The 25,611-nt window shown below is 37.7% G+C and overlaps 1 pseudogene across 1 annotated transcript in view; it reads left to right on the top strand.

Moving 5' to 3' along the window:
• LOC309628229 (60 kDa heat shock protein, mitochondrial pseudogene) overlaps nt 1–23,307 on the top strand; it is a 173,951-nt pseudogene extending 150,644 nt beyond the window's left edge. Inside the window, exon 6 of the transcript XR_014249450.1 lies at nt 682–23,307. The product of XR_014249450.1 is annotated as a 60 kDa heat shock protein, mitochondrial pseudogene (transcript). The remainder of the gene's footprint in view (nt 1–681) is intronic.
• The last annotated feature ends 2,304 nt before the right edge of the window (nt 23,308–25,611 follow it).

The following is a 25,611-nucleotide window of genomic DNA, read 5'->3' on the forward strand; positions in this document are numbered from 1 at the left end:
ATATGTTAGTGTGCATTACTCAGGACTCAGTTCTGAAAACAGAAACCACTCCATTTTAGGGAGACAGGAGTTTCATACAGCCAGTCTGGTACTTACAGATCATTAAAGGGTTGTTGGCACAGTTGGAAAAATGGGCTCTTAGGCTGATGTTCAAGGAATGTCTCAGAATTGATGGGCCATGGAACTTTTCTGCAACCTCTGTGGCTACTCCTGCAATACTGAGTTTAAAAGCATATCTCATAGCTGTGATTCAGGGAGCAGGAAGCCAAAATAGAGAAAAATTGCCTCCATTGAGACTGCCTATTCATCAAACAGTCAAAAGAGGTAAAAATGGCTTCATTTTTACTTTGGCTGTCTAAATCTTACTTGATTACATTGAATTAATGGAACCTAATTTGCTCTTAGAACCTTGATTCCATAAGAGTCTGGAAAATATAGATTTTTATTTTCTAGACCCTGTGGCTCTGTAAAAAAGGCATTCTAGAAAAAGGCAGAAAAGAGGGTATGTGAGACAATCCAACAGAGAAAACAACTGTTGCTTTAATTGACTATATTGTTCTAAAGAATTATAAAATCTTTTACATTGAAGGTAAAACATTGAAGGTAAACATTGAAGGTAAAACATTGAAGGTAAAAGTCCCATTAATGGGAATAATTGAAATGAATGATTTTTACTGACAGGTCGTGTTTGACTGCCTTCCATCACTTCCACTCTTCCCAATCCCCACCTCCTCAACATATTCTTCTTGGCCAAAGAAAATTGTCCCAGAGGAGCAGAGTTTCCTCCAGAGCAGAGGAGCCTACACATACACATCTAGCTCAAGCCATGGTTATTCACACAGAAAGGTAAAGAGGCAGTGAGATTCAGGAGTGACATCAAGGCCACATGCTCCAAGTGGGGGAAAAACAGTGGGAAAAAAAAGGAGAAAGCAATACCAGAAGGCGAGTTAGGTGATAAAATGTTCGGTTGTTGGAAGTAATAATATTAAGAGGATTTTCTTATAAAAGTTGACAGGAGTCACTATAATGGGCAGAAGTTACAATGCAGTGTAAGCAAGAGGGCATTGTAAGCAGTTGTTTGGAATAGACGATAATGGCCATGCTGTTCATAAGCCATCAAAATGTAGAAATAAAGCAGAGTGGGTGCTGTTATGCATTGGTAGGTATTAAGAATTGCATTATGCTGATATTAAATTAGCACGGATTAGAGAGCATATATTTACTCGCTGTTTCCACGTAGAAGACAACAAAGCATGGTATGAACAGGAGCACTGCGGGAGAACTCCCAGAAAGAAGATATGTTAAACTCTCTTCTTAGAGGAAACTTCAACTATAAGTAACAAAACTACAGCTTTAATGGAAAATAAACATTCCTTGGATGGTAGAGAATTGTGGTCCGATTTTTTGAGGCTTTCTTAGAGGGGTAAGTACTATCACCTGAGCTAGGTTTTAATCTAAGGCTGGCAACTCCATTCTTTCCTTTATTCAGACCAAAATACTTGGAGTCATCTTTGACTTAATTTCTTTCCTTTCTGAAATTAAAAAAAAAAAAAATTCTTAATTTGGGTAAAATACACATATTCTAAAAGCTACCATCTTAACCATTTTTAAGTGTACATTTCAGTAGTCCTAAGCACCTTCACACTGTTGTGCAACCGATCTCCAGAACTCTTTTCATCTTGCAAAACCAAAACTCTACATCGCTTAAGTAACAATTCCCTATTTCACTCTGCCCTGGCTAGGTCACAGCAACACCGTTCTACTTTCTGTTTCTGTGAATCTGACTACTGCAGGTGCCTCAGATAATTGGAATCATACACTATTTGTCTTTTTGTGACTGGCTTGTTTCACTTAGCATATGGTTCATCCATGTTGTAGCATATGCCAGAATTTCCTTTTTAAGGCTGCTCGTTTGCTTTCTTTGGGGCTTTCTTCTCTTGCAGTCTACATCTAATTATTATGAAATCCTTTGAATCTGCCTTCAAAGTGAATGCAGAGCCTGACCACTTCTCACTACTGCACACTGCGACCACTGTCGCAGCCACCATCGCTTCTCCCCTGCATGTCTGCAACTTGGTCCCTATCTTCTCTTTTCAACCCAGCATCTACAGCCATCTCTTAAAAATCAGGTCACCCCTTTGCTCAAAATCCTGCAGTCTCTCCTCATTTTGCTTAGAGAGGAAACCAAAATCCACGCCTCAGCCTGCCAGGCCCAGGAAGCCTGCTAGCTCCCCAGCTTTTCCTCCTACTGCTCTCCCTGCCTCCCCACCCTCCACCCACATCATGCTTGCTTCCTTGCTCTTCCTTGAACTGGCAGGCAAGATCTAACAGCAGTGCCTGTGCCCTGACATTTCTCTTCCAGATATCTCTGTATGCTAACTCTATTATTTTCTTTAAGCGTTTTGTCAAATGTAAGCTTAAAACACTCTAACCTGATCACGTTGTTGAAAATACAGCCCACCCTACCACACACACTTCCTTATCCCCTTCACCACTCCTTTTCCCCCCTGACAATTAGTGGCTTCTAAACTGTTATATAACATACTTATCTATGTTGTAATAGATTATTGTCTGTCTCCCCCTGCTAGATATATACCTTTACCAGCTTTGTTCAGGGATGTATCCCAAACATTGAGAGCCATGCCTGGCACAGAGGGAGCATTCAACATGTGCATGAGAGGAAAGGTCACCTCTGTGCACTGAGAGCAGGTTGGGTACGTGCTTCCATAGGTCATCTGAGACTGTAACAGTGTGTGAGTAAAGAAGGAAGCAACCAAAGGATCCTGATTTCTAGTCCATCTCCCCCTTCCCCCCACGTTTTCACACCAACAGAGCTTGTTTCTAAGAGTCCACCAGGAAGAAGTGTGGTGCAAGCTAGGAGCCTGGAGTCGAACACTCTCCAAATTCAAACCCCATTATCTACTGACTGAATGGCTTGGGGGGAAGTTAGTCTTTTTACTCTTCAGTTTCCTCATCTATGAGATGGGGATACTATTAATTGGGTATTCCTCATAGGTTATGAGCATGAAATGAGATAATTCATATAAAATGCTGAGCGCTTGATAAATTACTTGTTGGTAAATATAATTATAAAGCACTTAAAGACAATGCATTTACGATGTTATGCATTCCTCTGTAATCTCACTTATTATTTTAATTTGCTTAATAAAATTCTCTTTATATAAGTAGTATAAAGATAAAGTTTGAGTTCAGTACTGAATTATCAAGAACTCTGAGATACCAGTATATGAATTATTTTACCGTATTGTGAATTCTCAGAAGTTAAGTCCATATTCAAGTGAAAGTACACAACAGCATATGATAAAATATAAGAGAGTTTTGATTGTTTATTTAGCTTTTCCACAGTACTGATTATCATGATATGACTCACTATATCTCTAATTCAATGGTATTTTCTCAAAAAAATTATTACAAATAGATACTGAGCTTTTCATAGTTTCACCTTTCAAATAATACTTTATTACTTGACATTTATATTCTATTTTTAACAAAGCTTTTCTCTTTGTTAGGTTATCTGGACTATACCAGTTAAAATTTTAAAATTGGATACTTCCAATTAGTTTCAATTTGTCAGTTACACATCTGAATTAAGACTTGTACTGGATTTTAATTGCCTTTTGGGAACAAATATTTGAATAGTTGATTAATAACTCTTGATATGTGGTAATTTCTTAAAGAACATCTTTTCATTAAATGTGGAGGTTTAAGCCAATTAGAAATCACCCTTTTTGTTATATAAATCTGGCTTCAATTTTTGAACCCGTTACCCTAATATTCAGTGCTATTTCCCATTTTGAAAACTCATTTTGTGTGTGAGTATTTGAAATGATCAGAGATATTACCAAGAAAATGACCAATAAGCCATAAAACTGCTCAACTCATTACTAGTATACTTTATTTGTTACCGGGAAAGTTTCATTTTAGATTACTTTGGAAGAGAGTATGAGTGTATGTGTAGCAGTTCCCTGGATGTATGGTCCTATTGTCCTGTTCTTAATTTATTTAGTTTCTGCACTTGCTGTTGAGCAAGTGTGAAATTAAGGCCACTGTGTTTAAAAATGTAGTACAGGAAGCTGAGCTTTCAATGAAATCAGATAAGAAACCTGAGAAAAGTACAAAAGAGCAAAGTGTTTATTTCATTCTCCTTACTTGCGCGTAAGAAAGCAGTCCACCTCCAAGTAAGGCATTCACATCTACAACTTCACCAGCATGTGGAACTGGCAAGGAAAAAGACCCAAGGGAAGCATTCTGTCAACAGCCTTCCCCAAACTGGATACACTACCTCACTCTACCAAGGCTGAATGAATTGAACCCAAACCAAGAACTTAACAAATTTTGTCTGCCCAGAGCGATTTTAACTTGAATTTGAACTTTTCATCATTCTCTGACACCTCCAGAGGATTTTAAATCAGTTACAGGAGATCTTGATTAAACTCTTCTATCTAAAACATCTTTTTAAACTTGTTAAACAAAGGCAAAAGAGTCACATGGTAGAGTGGACTCCATGACCTTCTGTTGGCTATAAAGACAGGCCTTGTCTCTTAGTCTTTGGAAGGCTTTGGGTAATCAAGGAAGCAGATTTTGGGTACACTTCAGAGGACATTTACTTTTCACCTTTGGTGAAAAGTGGTGTGATAGTACAGCCTATTTTTCTTTGGTTTTCAGTGGGATTAAAAGCCCTCCTTGAATGTTTCTAACACTTGTAAGAAGAAGGTGCTTTAGAGGAGCTAGTAAGATTTATAAGACTATAGAAAAGCTTAGTTAGCTGTCTTTTATAAACACTTAAAGATCTTCGGATCAAAGGAGCATTCATAGAAAACATTTTTATTTGCTAAAGTAAAGTATATGTTCATATTTGGATTTTTCCAAATATGCATTCCTATTTTTATTTTAGTTCATAAAAACTCTTTGTGGTAAATAAGGGAAAAACAGAAGATGAATGTAAGATGTTCTCTTCCTAGAAAACAAGTGTTGAGGATGGGAACAGTTTCTAGAAATGAATAAGGTAAGGTGGGAGCACCAAGCCTTTGAGTCATTTAAACCCTAAGCTAATGATAGCTGTGATTGTTTATTGTGAACTCACTGGGCCCATGCAAATGGGATGTGACTCTAGATTTTGTAAGAAAAGGTGTTAATGGATGATAAAAACTCAACTCATTATGCTCACAAAAGAGGACATGAAATAGTTGTCTCCAGGGAAGTTTCACAGTGCTACCTAGGGAGTAGCAGTGCATCCAAATGTCCCCTAATATAAGAACATACTTTTTGCCCAATCAGTAAATTATTCTTCCTGACAAAATTGATGGAATATAATCCCTTCCCTTACTGTGGTGCAGATAGAATAATACAATAGAAAAGATACAGGAAGTAGAATTATCAGTTCATGGTGGAGAGACACAAAAACACAACACCATGGTAGAAACCAAGAGATAAAGCATTTCCCAGCATAGGCTGCAGATTTGCTTGAAAGAAGGAGGACAATAGAAGGGTTAAGAACAATGATTTTATGATCAGTAGAGACGTATTTTCATTCCAATTTGTAGATTTAGGCAGGAACCCGAAGCCTCCATTTCTTCTTCTATACCTGGGAAAAATAAAAAGATAATAAACTAACTTATACAGTTGTTGTGAGAGTTAAGTATGGTAATGCATGTAGAGCAGGGGTCCCTAACTCCCAGACCACAGACCAGTACTGGCCCACTGCCTGTTAGGAACCAGGCCTCACAGCAGGAGGTGAGCAGCTGGTGAGCAAGCGAAGCTTCATCTGTATTTACAGCCGCTCCCCATCGCTCGCATTACCGCCTGAGCTCTGCCTCCTGTCAGCATTAGGGTGAGTTGTATAATTATTTCATTATATATTATAATGTAATAATAATAGAAATAAAGTGCACAGTAAATGTAATGTGCTTGAATCATCCCAGAACCATCCCCCCACCCTCACCCCCAGTCCGTGGAAAAATTGTCTTCCACAAAACCAGTCCCTGGTGCCAAAAAGTCTGGGGACTGCTGATGTAGAGAGATGAATGAAATGCCAGGTATGTAAGTGCCCAGGAGTTTGTGGCTGCTGTCATTAGTCCCCAGCTCTTTGTCCCTCACTGTTAAATAAAGGCTGTAGTTAGATTTTGAGCAAGCAAGTGTACAGTACCTGAAAGCAAAAACCTTTCTATCAGGAAACAACACTGAAGTGTGAGCCAATAAGAGAAAAGAAATGTGTGGTAAACAAGAATGTCATCAGATTTAGAAAGAAAAACAACATGGCCTGAACTAGAGACAGGGTTAAAGGTTTTCAGTTTTCCTAAAAATTAATATAAGATTTGTCCTTACTTTGTTGTCAAGATTTGTGACAAAATTAACTACAGAGTGACCTACAGATGGTTCTTATTCTTAAGTGTGTATTCATTTATTTTCAGTCCTTACTTTTCACCTTTCTTGAGTTAATAAAACATCTCCAGTCTGGAAGATCATTCTGGTTGGTTTCTGTACACTTACTGCAGTCTAGATTTTGGAGCCCAGAAAGAAGAGCTAAAAAGGACGACCCCTGTATAGGAATTTTGCCTTAACAAATCTCTATTCTCTCTCTCTGAGTCCGTGTTATATACATACATTTAAATGTATGGTCTTATAATACTATATTCTTAAATATGGCTACATATGTTATTTCAGACTTCTCATGAACTTTCATTCAACATCATGGGTCTTCAGGGAAACAAAAGAAAAAAATTCCCTCTCTCTGTTCAGCTCTCATCATCTTTCTGACCAGAGAAACTGGAGAAAGAAGTGTTGGATTTGTTTCTCTCCGATCGCTTACTTCTTGGCTATAGAACCCCTTTTAAGGGAGGTAGTGTTCTTGGATCAGTCAGGTTTGATTGGGGACGCAGAAGCCACTGTCGGTATATTTAGGGGAAAGAAAATTAATATATGCAAAGTATTTGAGGCTTAGATAATTATTGGAAGAGCTGCAAAAGCAAAGATCCAAAAGGCCCTTTACAGGAAATCTAGAAGTATAGGCTTTCATGGAAGCCTATACTACATTGATATACCCAATAGCAATGATTCTAGTTGCTAGCAGAGCTGAAATAGGAGCGTAGCAGAATGTCCATAATACAAGTGAGCCAGACCTCATCTATTTTCCTCTCCAGATCTTGTCTTCATTTCTCTGCTTTTATCCCCAGGAGTCTGACTTGAATGAACTGGTGGTCCTCCTTTGTCTTCTAGCTTCCAGTTGGGTTTGGCCAGCAAGGAGTACCGATAGGAGATCAGATAGAGGAGAAGAATAAGGTTAGGGTAATTATTCTCCTTCCTCCCTTCCTTCAAGGTAGTTCAGGAAGTCCGTGTCTCTTGCAGCTGCTTTCAAGTTAGCCTCCTCTCCCAACATACTCCTTCCAGGTTTTGGTAACTGTTCCTTCCTCATCTTTTCTGGCTGAGGAATGATAATATCTCTTACTAACCCTTGGATCCTGCGTTCTTCCTTGTGGTTCCATTACATCCTGCAACATTTTTGTAAATAATCCTTTAGTAAATAAACACCCCGTGAGTTATTCTAACATGAGCGTGCCAACTGTTTCCTATTGGGAACCTGACTGATATAACAGTTTATACCATAAGTGTTTCCAAGAAAGCCACCTTAAAGATGGGTGTCTGGAATTGAGAGATTTATATTTAAAGGAGGTCAGGGATAACATCCTTGCTGGGATGAAAGGGACATGGGTAATCCATGGCATGTGGTAAAATCTCCCTTTCTCACCTTGTCATGCTTGTGAGCATAAGATACAGTACAAGTGACAGGCGAGACATAGTTCGACTGGCTGAGGAATTTGGCTATTTTGTAAACAATGAAGATTATAAGGGATATGGAATCACCCATTTTTCTCTTTGGGCCTCAGAGAACATATACAGAAATTAAGAATCATAAGCATATAATTAAAAGGAAGGATTGGAAGTCTCCACGACAGCTGTGAAGGCTTTCTTCCTCTCCAGAGGTTGCAATCTAGAAGTGTGAGGGTAAGGACTGCAGAGTTGCAGCTCCAATTAAAAGCTCAGTCTTGTCCGATCTCTCACTCTAAAAGCAAGGACACTGCTGCTGGAAAGCAGCGGGTCCTTGAGATCTGGGTTGAGGACATTTGAGAAAATGTGGGCTGAGACTGAGATCTTTAATCTCAGCTTGCCCTGAAATTCCCTTTCTTGTGGAGGGAAGGGTCTCCTCTCTCCATCATCCCTCCTCTTTAGTCTTTACATGACAGACAGCTGCTTCAAGAGCTAATACTGATTCTCCTCCAGGCCCACCCTGACTACGTCTCACTGATTTTGATTTGCCTTATTAATTATATACGAACAAAGCCCTAAAAAATTAAAAATTATCAACAGCTGTTAAGTAAAATATTTTGAGATGTTTGATGAAAGTGAAATAAAATTAATAAAAAATGTTTTTGTAAAACTACTAAGATGTCATTTACGCCTGTACTATCTTTGAGTTTCCCAAAATGGCCATTAGGTAACACAAAGGTTTCATCCTTCACCCTACAAAAGAAAGGATCATAGGAATAACTAGGGTTTTTCTAAAAATTCAGCAAATTTTAATTTATTCAAAACTGTTATGAAAGCTTTCGTCTACCAAACTTAATATGTATTTTTAAAACCCCCCAAAATCAATGAACGTTTGTCTCCCTAGTAAATATGTGAATATAAATGATCTAATGATTGAATATTTTTCAAATAAAAAAATGTATTCCTATTTCAGTTCAAAGATGGGTACAATAACTTTGACCAAAGTGATTTGTTTCCAAGATTCTAGATTCATAAAACTTTTTTTTTCATTCACTTAAAGTCTGGACAAGTCTTAGAGTATGACTCAATAACAAGTAAATTGTCAGAGGCTTATTGATTATTTCAGTCTTTCTTTAGGTTCAATAGCCAACACATATCCCCTTGACTAAGAGTGATACAGCAGTAGAGAACCTTATGAAAACTTCAGTTGGTATAGTTATAAAGTACCAAGTAAGCTTCATGGTTTCCCATATTATACAAACTCTTCCATTGACAGAATAACCTTAGAGCTTTTCGGCCAGTTGTCAAACTATGAAATAGGGTTTTTTTTCCCCATTCACATACAGCTGTCCATCACTGCAGTACTCTAAAGCCAGCCACCTCTTTCCTTCACTGGAGGAAGGAGAATTCCATGATATTTAACCTTTCTAAGGGAACTATCCATCCCTTGTACAGAGCTCTTAGACAGAGACTCCCTTGGATAATTCTGATTTAAATACTTATATTTATGGATCATTTCATTCTTAAAAAGAAAAAATTAAAATTTTCCAATAGGTTGTGCTATCACAGATGTGAATTCATCCTTAAAATTTAAGCTTCTCACAGAATTTAATCAATTCAGATGGCTAAATTAATTGCTATTGTTCAGACCCTTCTTCTGAAAAAAGGTAAAAGACTGAATATTTATACTGATAGGAGATATATGGTTTTGGGTTAGTCCATGACTTTGAAATGCTTGGATTATAGAGATTTCCCAGCCTCCACAGGAACCCCTAGAAAATGGATGGCAAGTTATAGAAATTGGAGCTTTTTTGCTGTTACCTAAGGAGATTGACATAATAAAAGTGGAATTTCCCAAAAATCCTTCGTAATATTAACCTCAATAGCAAAAATAAATTTACCATGATACTGAACCAACTTTGTGAATATTTTTAAAATACTGGTGAGGAGTTTTCCAAGGCATGTCCTACCTGCTAATAACAATCTCAGTGAGTTCTTAGATGTAGGATACGGACAGGAATGTATCAGGACCCTTTTGAATATCTCCAAATATGCTATGAATAAGTTCTAATTAGTGTTATTTATTTTTTGGGTAGTTTGAAGCTTCACCTTGATAGAGAGCTATGTTGTAATGGTAGAAAAAAAAATAATGTGGTTTTATACTCCCAGCTTGGGGAATTCCAACTTCTCTCTCTAATAATAGGGACACACATTTCACAGGTACTGTTGTTTAAGAATTCTGTAACTTATAATTACTCAGAATCTCCACAGTCCTTTTCATCCCAAATGTCAAGAAAGATAAAGAGAAGCAAGGGAATTCCAAAACTATAATGAACAAAGCTCTCAGGAATCTCAGACTATTAAGGCCCAAAGTACTGCCAATAGCCTTGAGGACAATAAATCAATCCTCTCTAGTATCTATAAGTTATCTCCTTTTGAATTAATAACCGGCCTGTCTAATATTTTTGAGAGTTACTTTCTATCCTAGATTGTACTCTTTCAGAAGCTGCTATGACTAATTATTACAGGAGACTCAAATGATACCTCTAGCTTTATCACCAACCGGTAAAAGGGAGATTTCCAAAATGCCTACCCAAGCAACCTTTACATAAGCTGAAACCTGGAGATCTGGGTTTCAGAAAAAGGCATCAGGAAAAAAAAAAAAAAAAAACCAACAACAAAAAAAACTGCCCTCAAGCTTCAATTAAAAAAAGCTTTATAAGGTACTGTCATAACTGACACAGCATAAAACTCCAAGGTGTTAATTCTTGAGTTCATGTTTCCCAAGTTAAAAAAAATATACAGCAATTCCTACTGACTACTGGACTTCTGTTCCATCAGGAGACCTTGAATTGATGATGTTTAGGAATTCTCCGAAGATGCTGAATATATAAGTGGACAACTTCTACCCAGAATGACAGAACAATCTGCTGACCACAGAAGTAAACAGCTTCTGCTCAAGATGATGAAACAAGATTAATTATATGATTTTCCAGCATTTTTTCCCTTTACCACTAATCTTGCCTATTGTTCTTTTTTTGTTATTCACCATTAACTAAAGGTTCTCAATATGATCCCCTTTATCTTTATCCTGCTACTTTGGACCCCCCTCTTCTGCCACTTAGGAAAAAGCAAAACTCTCTGGAGTGTTTTTCTCAGACTATAGCTATTGCTCTGATTACTGACAACATTTAATAACTGTTCTTTTAGACACTTCAGAAGTAGATTCATTATTATAGGAACCTCTCAGTAACTTATGTTTACTTCATATATCACACACTTCAGTGTGATAAAAATTAGACTTCGACCTCATGTCAATGAATGCTTCAGCTAAGGTTATTACAACCCTATCAGTAAAACCTAGCTCATCAGGAGGGGGTTCTAATTGGGGGCCATTCTTGCTACAATCATCAGTTTGTTTTCTTGAGAGACCTGTTTTGTGGGAACTCTTTAACTCTAGTCAAGGAATCTGTCCCTCTTGAGGGACAAAATTGGTTTACTTCTGGTGCTAAGTGATATCACTACTCCCAATGCAGTCTGCGTCCCACTAGATTACCAGTTCTCATGTGGACATTGAGTTTACCCTCACCTGTCACAGGCTAACTTATCCTAAGTATTCAGGATACCTGCTAGAGACTTTTAGATGGTTATAGTTGCCAGCCTCCAGTGGATCATGTTTCTCTGAAAAGAATACTCATAAACCTTCCAAAAGAGGCCAACACAGGCTGCTTAGGAACACTTCTAGGAGGGATCCCTGACTCTCTATGCATACTATAGGATGATACAACTGGAAAAAGTATTCTGACCCTAGAAGACATGCTAAATGACAAATTCTGTCTGGAAGCCCCCCCAAATCATTTAAAATTATTCAGAGCTATCATGGTTGATCACACAGGCCTTAATTTCTATGCAGCTATCCAAAGAAAACATTTATTCTATACCAAACACTTCTTGTGGCTCCTATGATGCAATAGGTCAAGGAGAATAGTGCAGGACTAGCCTAAAAAGAAAGATAAATAAATAAAGCCACCTGGTTCTCTAAAACAGACTCAGCTGAATTCTGGAAAATGCTTTTACTGTCTGGGTTTTATAATCTTGCCCCTGACTTTGAAGTTTTTTACTAGTAATAGCACTGAATTTAACAATTGGGGGGAGGGGAGGTAACCATAACGTAACTGAAGCTGATGGAGTAAGCCATACGAAATCCAACTATATTGAAAAATAAGAATTTATCATGAAGACACTTTAGTTTGATACGGTGAGAGCAGAAGCTAAATTACAGTGGTTTGAAGAGTCAGAAAGTAGAAATCAAGATAACTTTCTAAATTTCAAAAAACCCAAATCATCGCTTTTTCTAAAAGTGTGATTTTGAAGGAATGTGAGAGATACAGAGAAATCTAGAGATGTGTGTTGTGGAGATGGAGATGCTATCCCGTGCCCAACCCAGGGATGAGCCATCCACAGGAGAGAACCACATCTGATAACACATGAGGAAAGTGGGCTAAAGGATGGGTGATGAGGTAGGCAGGTTGTAGGAAGGACAGACAGGGAGAAAGTAGTTATTGTATGACCTCACTGTTTTCTCTGTGAAGTAGGTATTGAGACTACATTGAGACTAGGTGTTGGGACTAAAGATGAAAGTGAAATGAGAGAAGATTTGAAGGGTCAATGGAAAACAGATGTTGAGGGACCGAAAGAGGTAAATGAGGGCACACAGCAGGTTTTTCTGAGGAGCCTCAAGTACTACCTTATATTGGAAACTATGAATTTATAAGGGAACCAACCTGCAGGATTCTGTAATCCTCTCCAGTAGGACTTAGAAGCAGGTATCGTTTAGAAACAGAAAAAGTGAGCTGTTGGATTGATACAGCTGAGATTACTTTTTATACATCTGTGTGGTGAAATGACAATGGACAGGGAAAGTAATCAAGTAGACAAGAGTGTATTTAGAGAGGTGGGCCATAGGATCAGGGGTGTCAGTGGCACAGTGTGGAGAACTTGATAACTCACCTAGGGAGTTATGCTATCTTTGTCAGGCCTCCAGCAGAAATTCTCCGTGACTGAAGGAATGAAAACATGAAGTGAAGCAGAGTTGAACTATCCTGTGTTTGAGAAAGTCAAGGAATTTTGAATCCATTCTAAAAGGCAGCAATGCATACATAAAGAACAAGGGAGGAGAGGAGGGAAGGAAAACAGAATTTGTGGGAGAGTAACATTTCAGTTAAGGCAGAGAGGTGTTAATAAGTTACATGGTAAATTGTATTCTATGAGACATAAACATTAAAACCCATTTAGAAAAACTAGGAAGATGTCTAGAAAATAAATTGTTTTACCAAGATTATTTTTAAGCATCTTGTCCACACGTTGTGACTTTTAGAAAGTTAAATAATTTCCCTAGACCTCAGTTTCCCTATTTGTAAAGTGGTGGCAACAGTATCCTCCTTGAAAGTTTTAGGGAGAGGATTAAAAAAAAAATTGTAGGAAAGTGTATAGCATAATGCCAGGCACAAAACTAATGTTAAATTTGCTTTAGGGAATTCCCTGGTGGTCCAGTGGTTAGGACTCCACACTGTCACTGCCCAGGGCCCAGGTTCAATCCCTGGTTGGGGAACTAAAATCCCACAAGCCACATGGCGTGGCCACAAAAAAAATTGCTTTATTTTTTCCATTGTTAATACTTAAGTAGTGCTGGTTTAGTGTTTTAAAAAGCAGTTGGCCCTAAATTAGAAAATATCCAGGATCATCTTTTCAATTTGTTACCATCAGGAGAACCTTAAACTTAAGTGTATGATTGTTGATCTGGGAATTTTATAACCAAAAATGTAAATGCCAATAGCAAGAATAATTTATTTAAATATGGAATTTGGCTTTGCCTGAAATAAGCAGGGATCAAACCACTCCCTGAATCTCTGTAACTTCCTTGTACCTCCCTTCCACTAGGCAAAGAGGTTGTGTGATTATGTCAGAGCTTTGGAGGGCTTGGGTTGAACTGTTATGACATAGATTGATAACTCCCAAGATGTACATCCAGGCCCGATCGCACTTCAGAACTGCTTGCTGCACTTCTCCACCTGGGTGTGTCTCTCCATATATATGACATTGTGCAGAAATACACTCAAACCCCAAACATGCTTCTCAGCCTATGTTTCCTATTGTTTTGGGGGGCAACACCATATATTCAGGCACCCCAAGCTAAAAAAAACCCCTCAATTTCATCTTGAATATTTTTTTTTCCTCTCCAAGTATCCAATTACCTAAGGCCTCCTAAATCTTTCTCAGTCGATTCCCCCCTTTCATCCCTACCACCAATACCTGACTCTCCCTCAGAATCTCCTACACGGACCACTGCCTATCATTGCTACTCACAGAGCCTCACCCTTAACCCATATCTGCGGCTGTGTCCTTCTCCCCCATCACACTATAAACTTTTCTATGCAGGTCCTGATAAAGTGCCTGGTACATGGTGAGCACTCAGGAAACATCTGTTGAACTAAACAGAATTGAGGGAGAATTGATAGTCTATCTGAGGAGACTGAGGGCTACCATTGCAGATAAAAACTCTTCTTGAGAGGCTGAGCCCAGCCTACATTTCCACCCTTAGCTTTCACTCTTCTCTTATAACTCATTCTGATTGGATTTGTGACCAATCCTCATGTCAGACATTCTCACCTCTGGTATAGCAGAATGGGATGATTAATGCCTTTTTTAAAGAACGAGACACACGTGGATTATGAGCCAATGACTATCTTCGTGCTTAAAAAACTCTCTGCAAACCAGATTGTTTAGTGAAAATGGGGGTAATAATAACTACCTCATGGTGTGAATGTGAAGATTAAGTGAGATGATATACACAGAACAACTGGCAAAAAAATTACTGCTCAATAAATGTTAGCTATTATTAGTGTTATATGGTCCGGCCCTACCTGCTCTTCTCTTTCTCTCTGAATCCTATCTACTCTTTTACTTCTTTCTGGATAGCTCATTCCCACCTTCATAATAAAGCCTTTCCTGTTGGGAATTAATTTTCTTCCCCCATTCTGTTAATCACTCCGTTGATGATATTAGCTACTTAATGTATTAAGAATACTTTATGTATTATTTTATTTAAAGAAGTAGATATTATCATCTATATTTGACACATAACAAGACTGAGAAATAGTGTAGTAAACTTGTTTGCCCAAAATCACATGAGAAGGAACGGGCAGAGTGATAGTATGAATCCAACCAGTGCTATCTATATTCTTTTCCAAAGCCAAAGAGACTCCATTGCCTGAAATTATTCTGCTTATTTTAAACTTATAAACTCTATAGTATTTTCCATTATACAGATCTTCCTCAACTTATGATGGAGTTAGTCCTGATAAACCCATCATAAGTCAAAAATGTAAGTTGAAAAATGCATTTAATATACCTAACCTACCAAACATTATAGCTTAGCCTGGCCTACCTTAAATGTGCTCAGACACAGTAGCCTACCATTGGGCAAAATCATCTAACACAAAGCCTATTTTTAAATAGCTTGTTGTAATTTATTGAACACTGTGCTGACAATGAAAAACAGAATGGCTGTGTGGGTACAGAATGGTTGTAAGTGCATCAGTGTCTACCCTCATGCTCGCATGGCTGACTGGGAGCTTTGGTTCACTGCCCCTGCCCAGCATCGTGAGAGGGTATCGTGTCACATATCACTAGCCCAGAAAAATATCAAAATTCAAAATTTTAAAGTATGGTTTCTACTGAATGCATATCACTTTTGCATCATTGTTAAAGCTGAAAAATCCTAAGTCGAAGACTACATGTAGAGTGTGACAGGTTAAATATGTCCACAAATTTTTTGCAGCTCCTCCCATCAAGAGTTTATTTCTGTATGTATCTTGAATCTGAATTGGCCTTGAGACTTGCCTGATCAGTAGAATATGGTGGAAGTAAAGATGTGTGAGTGTGAAGCCTGGGTCTCGAGAGGCCTTGAAGCTTCTGGATTTGCTTTCTTGTACTGCTCCCACCACTATCTAAGGAAACCCAGGATAGCCTACTGAACGGTGAGAGACCACGTGAAGAGAGCAGCCCAGCTGACAGCCAGCACCAGTTCCCAGACATGTGAGAGGGCCACCGTATACCCTCTACTCCAGGCAAGGTACCAGCATACTCAGTCACATGAGAGCCTGGCAGAGAACCTCCTACCCCATCCAAGAATCATGAGCAATAATAAGTTGCCATTTTATGCCTCCAGTCTTGGGGTGATTTTTTTATGCACAAATAATTAACTGAGACCAAAATTGGCACCTAAATGTGGATTGGAGCGATGACATAGACCTGCAAAAGTAGCATTGGCTTTGAGCCCAGTGGTAGGTTAATGAGAGAGAGTGAACCACACGGCTATTAGAGGAGCTGGAAGATCAGTGAGGAAATTGCTGCTGGAGGCTGGAGAAGGGACTCCTGTGCTATATAATTCCAGGACAAGCAGCATAACTATTGCCTGTGGTAAACTGGAAGATAGAGAATATACCTAATGTACTTGTGCACTTGGCAAAAGAGATCTAGAGACAGAATGGTGAATGGGCCAGGCTGCCTCTCTTAGTAAAGTATGACAAGATACAGGAAGAAAGATATAAGCTACAGGAGACTGGTCAGTTTGTACGAAGAAATTAGGGGAAATACAGAAGACCCAGGACTTTCTGGGTTGGAATATAAACTACCTCCCACCCTGTCTCTCAGCTGGTAAAAAAATTCTCAAACGAGGCCTGTGGATAAAAATCAAACTGTGTATGTGGTTGTGCAACCCTTTGCTAAAGGGAATTGCTAAGCCAATGCCTAATAGATTCTCTCATCTGGAAAAAAGAGGGCATCTAAGAATCTTAAAAGTGCCCTCTCCACAGCAGTCACCCACACACACTAAAGTAGAAATTTGGGAGCTATCAGCAGGTAGATAGAATGTCAAGCCACAGAACTGGATGAACTTCATAGGGAAAAAGTTATGGGGTCAATGAATAAGAGGAATCAACACAATCAAAGTGTTACAGCAGTTGGGATTTTATAATAAGCAGGTAAATACAAGATGGTAATCAGTACTGACTTGCCATTGAGATTTCAGAGGTGCTACTCTAGTTATTGGTGATGATAATGAAAGTCTGTGGCAAAGGAGGGGTTAGAGGAAAACACGGGTGGATTGAGAAGCCACAGTGCTTGATGACTTCTTTGGGGCAGTTGACATCACCAAGAATGAAAGCAGGTTTAGTGGGGAATCCCACGCTCTTCTGTTTTCATCCCCTGTTATAGCAAGATTCAGGTGTTTTGTTTTTCTCTTTCGAATGTTTTAGATTCTTTAGAGAAATAGAATAGATTGAAGAAAGCAAGTTCCTAAACTATAGCAACCCATGACGGGTTATTTTGGAAGAAAATAAGCCCAGAGTTTTGGTGATCAGAGGGATTTGATCTAAGGAATCAGGTGGCAGATCTCTCACTTCATCAAGTATGCCCTTAGAGTGTGAGCTCTTCTGGAGAAGGGGAATCTGAAAGCAAATATTGGAAAATATCAACAAGTGATTTTGTATATGGACAGTATTCTCTCTGCCTGATGCATGAATTTTGAGACTTAGCATATTTTCCAGAAACAATGGTATAAACTAACAAAAGAGGTAAAATAAGGTATTGTCTATTCAGCTCTTTGTTGCTAGAAAAAAGGTTTTTCTAGGGTCACTGAGAATTCATATTTCCCACCGTGATCATTCAAATTCAGTAGCAGAAGCAGTTCAGGTAGCAATGTATCTGTGGCATAGTTCCATACTTAATATTATATGGTTCTACATCTTTATGCTGAATAGACATTAAAAATGATCTGACCGCTATTATGCAAGAAGATCCGTTTTTAACATCGCCTAATTTCAAAGGTCTCCACAGAATTGCTCCATTTATTGAGAAAATACAAAATGTATAAAAGCTACTTAAAATTTAGATGCTTTCAAATAAATCTGTATTTAATAGCCATGACAGCCACCTATATTTAAATATATACCAAATACTTATTATATATAAATAATATATATTATTAGTAGTAATATGCATAGATTTAATTCAAGTACTTTTATTTACCCGACATAAAATATTGCCGGTTATTTGGATTTGAAGAGTTTCCACGGTTGTCCAGGAAAATTTGGACATGTCTAAGAAAAATTGCACAGGACAAAGTTAAACAGGCAAGTAAGACTTTATTCAATCCTATTGCAATAGGGAAGAGAGATTGAAATCAAGTCCACAGAAACAAAAGGCAGGAGGGATTTTAGGCGTTGGGGTGAGTTGACAGAAAAGTACTAAAGGATGTTGGCGGAGAGGTTGACACATGGGAGGTGCCAAGCACATGGAATCATTCCTGAATTTGCAAGTGTTCTTCTCTGTGATCTGGCCATCTGTATTCGCTAATTAATGGCACAGTAGCCTCCTACCCTCCCACAGAGATGGGGATGTAGGGTACTCTCTTCCTTGATGATTATATTTCAAAGAGATGGTTGTTGGTCCTTGAGAAAGATATTCCTGGGTTGTAAAACTGGAAAGAGGCTGGGCAAAGATTTATATACATTTCAAAGGGGCAGAGAAAGAATTTTCAGCTACACATTTTATAAAGTAACTCATCTAAGAAAAGTGAGATCAGAGGCCTGTCATCAAGAAGAAGCCTATCTAGAGTTTGGTCAAGCTAAGGGGAACTTTAAGCTCATCTTGGTCAATCTCCAGGTTGGAAAACACCAATTTCAAGACCACTTGTTAAAAGAAGCCCGCTGGACCAGAACCAAAAGTCCTGAGTGTTAGCCCTGGCTTTTCCACGGCTAGCTATAGCTCTTAGACAGATCAATTAACCTCTCTAACTTTAAAACAAACCTTGTTTTTAGTTTGTTTGTGTGTGTGTGTGTGTGTTTAGGACACTTAAGATCTACTCTTAGGGAATTTCAAGTATACAATACAGTACTGTTAACTATTTTTTTAAATTATGTTAACATTGTTGTACATTGGATCACCAGAACTTTTTTATTTTGCATAACTGAAACTTTGTACCCCTCAACCAACATCTCCCCATTTCACTGCATGTGGTGATAGATATGTTGATTAGCTTGATTGTGGCCATAATTTTAAGATGTATATGTTTATCGAAACATCAAGTCATATACCTTAAAAATATACAATTTTTATTTGTCAATTATACCTCAATAAGGATGAGAAAAAAGAAATTAAAAAAAACCCCAAACATCAAATTTAGGCTCTGAAATATGAGGGAGAAGAAGGAGGTCTTGGCTGGGTGTCCATGGATTCATGTTCTAATCCCAGCTCTACCACTTGTTTCTCCAAAGAAGGTGTTGGATAAGATCAAGTAGCTGATCTAATACCAGTTGCATTTGCACCTGGGAATTTTGCTAACCATTTTTTGGAATTCATTCCATTTACTTCCATATCCTTCTCTGCATGAGGTGACTTCCTCTTCTGACTTTACTGGTCATAGTTTATTTGTGACTTTGGCAAGTGGACACCTAGGACATAGGATGTTCCCATTATTATTTTATTGATCTTTGCCTCCCTGCTTATGTCTTTCTTTATGTCTGTTAAGCCCATCTTCCAGGATGCTCAAATTTCATCCCTCAGTTAAGAGTTATTTGTGAAGACATGGCCCCGAACTTTAGATGAACTTGAAGTCACCTACAATTTTATTTTTCTATAACTCTAAGTTTTCTATATCATGATGAATATAAAACAGTTGCTTTTTTCTTTGTTGAATGTTATGAGAATTTATTTTGGGGCTATAAAAACTCTTCCTACACCTCATGGATAATGTGCACAAAATTACTGCCTCCTCAGTTCTCCTGCCTAAGTCTTCTTCAGGTTCTACCTTTAAAAAATATTCCCCTAACCTTGTCCTATTTGCTCCTCAGTTTTGACTTTAAAGAGAAGAAAGCAAAACAAGTTTTTGTATGGCTATAAATAATAAAGAGAGGTCATAGGAGAGATTAGTTTTCAGTGTAAAAATGGCTGGATTGTTGTATGTAGAGAAATGGAGACATTGAAGAAGCTTGGTGTTTCAGCTTCACGTGACACACTTCTGCGGAAGTTGGCTCCATCTCACTCCAAATGGTCAGCATCACTAAGGTAAAGATGAGTGCTCAGTGATGACTAGACCATTCTATCGTTCTGTATTTCTCCCTCTTCTACCCTCCCTCCCCCTCCCCTCTTCCCTTTCCCTCTACATCCTCCTCCTCCTTCCTTTTCTTCCTCTCTCATTTTCTCTCCCTTTTTTTTTTCACTGCTCAAGGTTTATTTGGTGTTTTAGTTGGTATGACACTTGGATACTTGGTTGCATTGTTTTTATGTACGTTTTTCTTTTTACATTATGTGGCAATGTACATTACCCTGATATTGATACATATAGTACACAACATAAGATCCTTTAGAACAGTTATGCACAAAGCATGCAATATTGGGTGTCTCTCCCTCTCTCTTTCTCCCACACACATATATCTCATACTAGTGTTTTAGAGATTTCAAATGAGGACTGCTAAGAAAAACATTTGCTGAATAATATCCTCTTTTAGTTGATGCTTGAAATTCCACTATCGGAGAATTATTCTTCCATGTTGGGCAATTTTTACTCTAAGTTCTTCCTTTAAATTAACAAAATTTTATGCACTATTATAAGAAAAATAAAAATTAGCTGAGTTACTGCCACTCTGAGAGAACAAATGATTTCTCTGTCAATAAGAGAATTAAATTTGTGATTAACTCTGCATTATTGGATTATAGTTTCTTTCTTGAGATAGCCCCAGGAGAGAGAAATTTTTCCTATGAGATTGTGAACATTTCTTATGCTGATAATACTGAATGTTTGTTGCTTTCAAATAAGTCAGTATCTTCTTTATATTTGGGGGGACCATTTTCTTGATTTTCTAACTTCAAGAAGACATGAAATACCTCGTATTTGTTTTACAACCAGAATTGAGTGTTCTGCTTTATAACCAAAATTGATCAAACATAACTCCGGCACCCATTACCAACATGACAACGTTTGTGAAAGTTAGAGAGGGGATAGCTTCCTTTTCACACTATCAAATCTTTCACCCTTATTCTGTTCATTTATGTATGTATACATATTTATCTTCCTTTTATTTATTATTCCTTTATTTCCTTATTATCCTTCAGACTACACACCATTAGAGGAAAGGAGTCATGTCTGTCTTGCTATGTACCTGTATGTCCAGGACTGCAAAGTAAAGAAAGAACGATGTAAATGCCTCAATGCTGTGCACATATGTATGTACATATGTAATATACATACATATATATAACATATACCTTTTCCATATACATATATCTTACACATATACATATATACACACATATATGTACACACGTATATTTGTTTGCTTATTCCAACTACACACTTAATTTTTAGGAGTTTCTCTTATGGGGGAGATGACAGAGGGTAAATGTATGGAGATAGAAAATAATTCAGGGCTAAGAAAATAGTTCAGGTTTAATAAAATTTACAGATATTCCCCAAATCTCACTGTAAGCAATAGTTTAAGCATCATTTAATCCCTAAATCTTCATTTAGACTATTTTAAAAACAGCATAGTTTCTAAATATTTCCATATTTTGTCTTTGAGCCTAGGGCAATCAGTTTACATATACTGCCAGTAGATCAGGGCAGGGGAAGCAAGAACAAATAACTGTCTGTGTATAGCATACACTAGATTATCATCCCCCCAGTGAACGTTAGCCAGGTGGAGAGGGAAGTGCACAGGCTTTGGAGTCAGTGAGATTCAGATTTAGATGCTGGCCAAATCACATTTTTCAGATGAAAAGCCTTGGTCAAGTAACTCTGAGCTTCAATTTCCTCTTTGGTAAAAGAACGATGAGAAAAACCTAATTCAAGGGATGTTGCAGGGATTAAATGGGATGAAGTACAAAAAGCACCCACCCAGCATATTACATAACATATGGTAGAAGGTCAATAATTGTTCCCTTTGTCTTTTTTACTCTTGTCAAGGAGGAAGTGCTTTTCTAAATAGACTCAGTTACATTGTTCATATGTCCTGATGGATCTTTGAACACAGAAGGTGACTGTATTTAGCAGCTTCCTAATATCTCTGTTAAGTGTACACCACTTTCTGTTGTACTTGTTCATTGAGGGCCTGCTGCAGGTCTACACTCTGAACATCTCTAGGGGTATACTATCTCCTTTCATCTCTATATCCCACTAGCTCCATGCCTAGCATATGGTGGGTACTTGATAAAAGTTCTTTGAGCAAATTTATTATAAACAGAACACTGAGGATATAATAGGACTGAACTGACATCATTACAGAATTTATTAAGGTTCCATAGGCAGTGATTCCCAAATATATATATATATATATATATAAAACTGAGTCATTTTACTATACACCAGAAACTAACACAACATTGTAAAGCAACTGTACTTCAATTAAAAAAAAAGAGTTGGCCATTGTATTCTATTGCTGCTGTGAAAAGTCACAAACTTAGTGGCTTAAAACAGCACAAAATTATTATCTTACAGTTCTGGAGGTCTAAAACACAAAGTGGATATCACTGGGCTAAGTCAAGGTATTGTCAGGCCTGCATTCTTTCTAGAAGCTCTAAGGGAGACACTTTCATGACGTTTCTAGCTTCTAGGGCCACCTGCATTCATTGGCTCATGGCCCCTTCCTCCATCTTCAAAGCCAGCAACATAGCATCTTCAAATCTCTCTTTGACTCCAACTCTTCTGCCTCCCTCTCCCACTTATAAAGACCACTAGTATTACATTGGGCTCACTTAGATAATCCAGGATAATCTCCCCCCTCAAGATCCTGAACTTAATCGCACTTGCCAAATCTCTTTTTGTCATGTGACCTAATATAATCGCAGTTTTGGCGGTTGAATATCTTCTGTGGTGGGATGGGCATTATTCTGCCTACTGTAGTTGCACTTCTGTGAGCCTCTTCCTGGTTTCTCTATTCTGTTCCATTGATGTATGTGTCTTTCCATCTGCTAATACCACATATCCAGATTACTGTAGCTAGAAGTCCTGAAATCAGGTAGACTGATTTTTCCCACTTTATTCTTCTGTTTCAAAGTTATTTGAGCTCTTCTGATTCCTTTGACATTCTCTATAAATTTTAGAATAATCTTGTCTATATCTATGAAAAATTTCACTGAGATTTTTTCTTTTAAATTAATTAATTAATTTATTTATTTTTAGCTGTGTCGGGTCTTCGTTTCTGTGCAAGGGTTTTCTCCAGTTGCGGCAAGCGGGGGCCACTCTTCATCGCGGTGCGCTGGCCTCTCACTATCGCGGCCTCTCTTGTTGCGGAGCATGGGCTCCAGACGCGCAGGCTCAGTAGTTGTGGCTCATGGGCCTAGTTGCTCCGCGGCATGTGGGTTCTTCCCAGACCAGGGCTCGAACCCGGTCCCCTGCATTGGTAGGCAGATTCTCAACCACTGCGCCACCAGGGAAGCCCTCACTGAGGTTTTAAAATAAATTGTGCTAAACATCTATATCAAACTGGAGTAGAATTGACATTTTAGTATGTTGAGTCTTCCAATCCATGAACAGAGTGTCTCTCTGTTTATTTAGATTATCTTTGATTTCTTTCCCTCAACATTTTGCAGTTTAGCATTCAAGCCTTTTATGCATTTTGTTAGATTTACCTAAGTATTTCATTCTTTTTGAGCAACCTTAAATGGTATTATATTTAAAATTTTGATTTTCACATATACGTTGCTTGTATATAGAAATAAAATTATTTTTATATGTTAATCTTGTATCCTGTGACCTTGGTGAACTTGCTTTTTAGTTTTAAGAGTTTTTGTTATTGATTCCTTGGAATTTGTATGCCATCTGTAAATAGGGATAGACCTTTCCTGATCTGTATGCCTTTTGTTTCTTTTTCTTGCCTTTTTGTACTAGCAAGAATTTCTAGTACTATGTTGAACTAAAGTAGTGAGAGGGGAAATCCATGCCTTCTTCCTGATCTTAGGAGGAAAATTCCCCTCTATTTCCAGTTTTCTGAGAGTTTTTATCATGAATAGGTGTTGAATCTTGTAAAATGCTTTTTCTGTACCAGTTCATATGGTTATGTGACTTTTCTTCGTAAGCTGTTAATGTGATGTAATATATCAATTGATTTTTGAGTGTTGAACCAGTTTTGCTTTCCGAGGACTTGGTCCATTTCAAGTAGATTGTCTAATTTATGTACGTAAAGTTGTTGGTGGTATTCCTTTACATCCTCATTTTATAGTTACCTATGACATTTTATATATTTACTAGGAATATATTATTGTATCATAAATATCTCCTTGGAGTACCTGAAACATGCATAACTATGTGATCATCCCCAAACCTTTGTCATGCAGCACTAGTGATGAATAGGAAAACAAAAACCATTTTATTCTGTCTTTGGTGTAGACAGTACAATTAAAGACAGCAAAAAATTTGTTATAAGTCCTGACAGCCAGAAATATTTTGCAAAGACTTTTACTAGATTACATTCTAATCCTTTATACAAAAAGCAACCAAATGCTTTTTATAATATATAGTACATTAATATTTACTTACCTTTGTATTCCAAATATATCAAATATATCAATATCTCCCTCCAAAAAGTTATATCTCATCTTGTTAAAGATGAAAATATTTTTTGTATTAACAACCATTAGGTGTAGCTGTATTTTTCGGCTCTACAGAAATTCTATTTCATAACAAATCACAGGGTGACATAGTTTCATGTTCTGCAGAATTTTGATTTCTTATTATCATTTATAGTTATTTTCAGTGTTGCCTAAGGCCAAATTGTTGCCTTGGTAGCACAAAAAATGTACACTTTTATTCTAGGCCAGAAAAGCTGAAAGCCTTGTAGGTTTATACCATGCCTATTTCAGAGTATCTCGGGATGAAGATGGTAGATACAGAGCATGCATGTCCCCACTCCCCATTTCTACACCCATAAAGACAGCATTAATCAGCCAGGGCAGTCTATTCCAGAGATTAAGGCAAAAGATTCCTCTTCTTTTTAACATAATCTTGCAGGCAACTATTTCCTATTCTGCAGCATTACATACAAGATGAAGCCCACCAGCCTTCTCTATTCTAGATGTTTTATGAGGAAATTATTTTAAAATAATACTTAAAAAAAGAGTGATCTAATAGTTTCTTGACACCTATAGCTGGTCATTTATAGGCAGCCTTTAAATGAGAGATTATTTGGAAATGAAAGCTTCTTTAAAGTATAAAAGTATTATTTCAACACCATTATTTTTAATAGCCATATTGTATAAAATATGCTGAAAATCAATGTCACCAGCTTTCTGTGGTTCTCTTTGGTTCATAATTTGTTTATTTATTTTTTTGCCCTTCTAAATTTTTTAAATAGTGAAAACATTTAAAATAGTGCAAGTGGTTTTTTAAATTACACTGTAACTTTATAAAGGTTTATTTTAAATTGGATAAGGTAGTAATCATTAGATTCATTCATTCACTCATTGCACAGATATTTATTAAATGCCTAGTAAATGTCAGACACTGTTCTTACCCCTAAAGGTAAGTAGGGAACAGGAAAGCCAAAGTTCTGCTCCTACAGAGGTAGGATGCAGACGGACAGCTAGAAATGTACAAGCATTCCTACATAACTTTATGCAGAGTACTTGGTGACTAATTTTGATTGGTGGGTGAGGGGAGGCTTCTCAAAGAAGCTGACATGAATCAGCTTTCTGAAGCTGGGGACAGGGGAAGAACACTCCATGCCAGCAGAGCTGACTACAGAATTTGCAGGGTCCATTGCAAAAAGAAAA

The sequence above is a fragment of the Balaenoptera borealis genome (assembly GCF_965194805.1).
Source record: "Balaenoptera borealis genome assembly, chromosome: 4".
Classification (NCBI taxonomy): Eukaryota; Metazoa; Chordata; class Mammalia; order Artiodactyla; family Balaenopteridae; genus Balaenoptera; species Balaenoptera borealis.